Source organism: Trachypithecus francoisi, unplaced genomic scaffold, assembly GCF_009764315.1.
Source record: "Trachypithecus francoisi isolate TF-2019V2 unplaced genomic scaffold, Tfra_2.0 Lachesis_group1, whole genome shotgun sequence".
In the NCBI taxonomy this organism is placed as follows: domain Eukaryota; kingdom Metazoa; phylum Chordata; class Mammalia; order Primates; family Cercopithecidae; genus Trachypithecus; species Trachypithecus francoisi.
The window spans coordinates 3,147,518-3,152,077 of record NW_022681454.1 but is presented as its reverse complement, the minus strand read 5'-3'; the positions used below and the strand labels follow the sequence as shown (position 1 = coordinate 3,152,077).

At 44.9% G+C, this 4,560-nt stretch overlaps 1 non-coding gene across 1 annotated transcript; it reads right to left on the bottom strand.

Annotated features, from left to right (window-relative positions):
• Positions 1–4,099: 4,099 nt before the first annotated feature.
• LOC117086440 lies at positions 4,100–4,206 on the bottom strand. The gene has a single exon (XR_004438353.1). It is a non-coding gene; the product is annotated as a U6 spliceosomal RNA (small nuclear RNA).
• Between the last annotated feature and the right edge of the window lie 354 nt (positions 4,207–4,560).

The following is a 4,560-nucleotide window of genomic DNA, read 5'->3' as shown; positions in this document are numbered from 1 at the left end:
TTTCTTTTTTTTTTTTTTTTTTTTTGAGATGGCATCTCGTTCTGTCACCCAGGTTGGAATGCAGTGGCATGATCTTGGCTCACTGCAAGCTTCACCTTCCGGGTTCACACCATTCTCCTGCCTCAGCCTCCCGAATAGCTGGGACTACAGGCGCCCACCACCATGCCTGGCTAATTTTTGTGTGTGTGTGTATTTTTAGTAGAGACGGGGTTTCACCGTGTTAACCAGGATGGTTCACTGAGGACAGTCAAATCCTTTGCAATCTAGAACTTGAAGACTAGATCTTCTGAGAACATCAGAGAAAGACTGTCCTTGCCACCCACACTGCAACAAAACCTCGGGATCTTGAAATTTGGGTTCATAATCTCACAACTGAGAAGGGTCCACTCATACTCCTGGAACTGTACGCCCATTGGAATCTTTAAGGTAAAGTTAACCAAGGAAGTCTCTCTCCAGAACATGGCATCCTTGATGTGAACAGCTTTTGCTAAGATCATGGATCAAGACTTCTGCTAGAAGGCGGAGCCGGGTGTGCAGAGCGGAACATAAAAGTGAAACAGGAGCATGACCGCTGAAGCACAGCATCACAGGGAGACGTTTAGGCCTCTGGATGGCTGCGGACGGGCTTGACTGATGTCAGGCCCTACACAAGAGGTGGTGGAGCAGAGTCTCTCTAACTCCCCTGGGGAAAGGGAGACTCCCTTTCCTGGTCTGCTAAGTAACCGTTGCCTTCCCAGGCACTGGCGTTACCGCTAGACCAGAGAGCCCTCTAGTGGCCCTGTCCGGGTGTGACAGGGGGCTCACACTTGTGTTCTGATCCCTTCTCACTGTGTCCCTCCAGCTCCTACCTCTGTATGGCCTGGTTTTTCCTAGGTTATAATTGTAGAAAAAATATTATTGGCCGGGCGCGGTGGCTCAAGCCTGTAATCCCAGCACTTTGGGAGGCCGAGACGGGCGGATCACGAGGTCAGGAGATCGAGACCATCCTGGCTAACCCGGTGAAACCCCGTCTCTACTAAAAATACAAAAACTAGCCGGGTGACGTGGCGGGCGCCTGTAGTCCCAGCTACTCGGGAGGCTGAGGCAGGAGAATGGCGTAAATCCAGGAGGCGGAGCTTGCAGTGAGCTGAGATCCGGCCACTGCACTCCAGTCCGGGCGACAGAGCGAGACTCCGCCTCAAAAAAAAAAAAAAAAAAAAAAAAATTATTATAACATTGGAATAAAGAGTAATGCTACAAAGTAATGATTAATAATATTCATATATAATCATATCTATAATCTATTTCTAGTATAACTACTCTTATTCTCTCTCTATTTTTTAATTACACTGGAACAGATTGTGTCGTTGGTCTCTTGCCTTGGCACCTGGGTGGCTTGCCGCCCACACTCACCTAAGTGAGAACCTGGACAAAAAGAGTGAATTTATTACAATAAAATTATGGGAGGCCATTGTTTTGGACTGAGCTTATGCACTAGGTCCCAACAGACTAAGCCAAACAAAAATGGAGTCACTCATGCTAAATGTGACATAATCAAACTAAGACTTTAAGGAAACACGTAGATCCTAACACATTCTCCTATAAACAGGACGTTCCAGCATAAGGAGGTACCCTCAGTCCTTGTTCCTACCTTTGCAAAACTCACTGTTCTACTGTTTCTCAGAGGGTTTCAAGACCAAATAAGTACCTTTACGATGGTGACAGTGATATCAATGACTAAAGTCTTGGTCAATCTCTCAAAATTGAGAAAATGACCAAAAGGGTGGAATTGTTAAAGCAAATTAAATATGGCCTGAGAAGGACTCCATACTTCTCTATTTGAGTCCATGTGGACGAACTGCAACCTAACTTAATAGGTAGACAACATTGAAACCCTAACTTAGGAGTCTGCACCTGTAACAGTACTTGAGTCTTGGCCAATCCCAGCAGCCGTACGTCATTCATTCACTGCTGAGAGTTCAAACCGTGTCCAAATAAAGCAAATGCCACGTTGTAACCAACCAGCTGTTTCTGTACCTCACCTCCGATTTCTGTACATCACTTCCCTTTTTTTGTCTATAAATTAGTTCTGACCACGAGGCATCCCTGGAGTCTCTGAATCTGCTGTGATTCTGGGGGCTTCCCAATTCGTGACTCGTTCATTGCTCAATTATACTCATTTAAATGTAATCTGGCTGAAGTTTTTCATTTAACAGAGGTATAAAATATGTATTCTTTAAAATGTTCAAACACTGTTTTGAGTGCATATTGTGCTTTATTTGATAAAAAAAAAATGTATAACGTGATGTTTACTTTTACCTTGAGATACATAATAAAATCGTAAAACCCCTGCCAATTGAACAGACCCCTTCTTGGTCTAGCAGACCCCAGAGAAACCTTAAAAACTGAGCTCCTGGCCGTGACAGGACAGGAGGTCAGACTCACCTCAGTATGCCCCTTTCTTAATAACCTTTAACCGGGATGCCTTCCTAAAGAATAAACAGAAACCAGCTCTAGAAAACAAGAAACAGACAAGTCATTCTTCTATCGCCTTTAGCCAATCGTCTGAGGCCACGGCTGGACAATGCTTCCCTTCCTGTTAAGATACCACAGACCCTGGAGTGACTGTGGCCGTCTCCAGAGGAGATGCAGGGAGGGTTCTTGTGTCCCCTGCTTAACCTTTTGACGTCAGAGGGAGGGAAACTCCACCCTCCCATCACGCTAACCCCAACATTTTTTGAACACGTGACCCATGAAGAGGCATGCAGCTAATTGCACACCGGTGTGTTGCTCCTCTCAAAATATTCATAACGCCTCCTACAGCTTATTCAATATGTATATTTAGCCGCCCTGAGGATCTACGGGAAAAGCACAGTGTCCTTTTCCTGTAATCTCATTCAAGAATCAATACAGAATACTTCTCTCCACCAACAAGCAAGCAATCAGTTCTGCAGCAGACACCAGCTGGGTGTCCTCCCATTCAAGTCCGACAGCATCTACCTGTAGACAGTGTCTGACCACACAAATCGAGGACTCAGTTCCCACAAGACTGAACCCCACTTCCAATGCCGACTGCAAGCCCCTGGCTATTGTGCCTGTGATTCTGACTGACCTGCTAAACACTGGGGGCTCCCACAGCCCCCTCCTTGGGTTCAATTAATTTGCTAGATCAGCATACAGAACTCAGAGAAACACATTTACTGGTTTCTTACAAGGCATATTTTACAGGATACAGATGAACAGCCAGATGAGAAGATGCATAGGGAGAGTTCTGGAAGGGTCCCAAGCACAGGAGCTTTTACCCCCATAGAATGGAGGTGTGCTACCCTCTAGGAACCTCCAGGGTACTCAGAAGCTCTCTGAACCCTGTCCTCTTGGGTTTTTATGGAGGCTTCATCACATAGGCATGATTTAATCATTAACCATTGGTGATCAGCTTAACCATCAGCCCCTCTCCCTTCCCCGAGGTCAAGGGTAGGGCTGAGTCCCAACCTTCTAATCCTGCCTTCTTTCTGGTGACCCCTCCTATCCTGAAACTGTCTAGGAGCCACCAGCCACCTCATTACCATACAGAAAAGACATTCATCACTTTGAAGACTCCAAGGATTTGGGGAAATATATGCCAGAAGACTGAATGAAAACCCAATATAATTTCACAGTATCATGGATGACTGAAATAAGTAATGAAAGATTAAGCAGGCCAGGCACAGTGGCTCACACCTGTAATCCTTTGGGAGGCTTAGATGGGCAGATTACTTAAGGCCAGGAGTTCGAGACCAGCCTGGTCAACATGATGAAACCCCATCTCTACTAAAAAAAAAAAAAAAAAAAATTAGCGGTGTGGTGGTGGTGCCTGCAATCCCAGCTACTCAGGAGGCTGAGGCACAAGAATCACTTGAATGAAGGTTGTAGTGAGCTGAGATCATGCCACTGCACTCCAGCCTAGGCAACAGAGCAAGACTCTCAAAAAAAATTTAAAAATCAAGCAGCCAAATGACATGGAAAGAAATAAATTGCTGTATTAGTTATATAAATATCAAACAAAATGTTGATAGGGATTGCCTTTGCACGGCAGTTAATATTAAAGATGAACTTTTGTGTTTTTTGTTTTTTTAAACATTTTTGTATGGAACACTTCACAGATTTGTGCGTCATCCTTGTGCAGGGGCCACACTAATCTTCTCTGTATCATTCCAGTTTTAGTATATATGCTGCCAAAGCGAGCACTATTCTTCTTAATTTCAAAATTCTCTTCAATACATATATGCTTCCTTATAAACAGAAAGAGAAAAATGAGATGTTCAACATGTTAATCGAACAAGTTACCAACCCGTCCGTCCGTGTACAAATCCTGGCCTAGCTTTGCTATTTCTCTCAGTCAAAGCTTTCACTTGGGCCTGGGGAAATTTAACTCAGACTAACGTAAGCCAAAAAAAGAAACCAAGAAACACAAAGGACTTTATTAGTTCCCTAGCCACCAGCCAGGATATGAAGGATGCCCTCGGGCCCTGGCCCTGCAGTGCTGGTCCTTCCCCATCTGGTTTCCTCCTCAGCCATGTGCTCTGTGCAGGCAAGATGGAG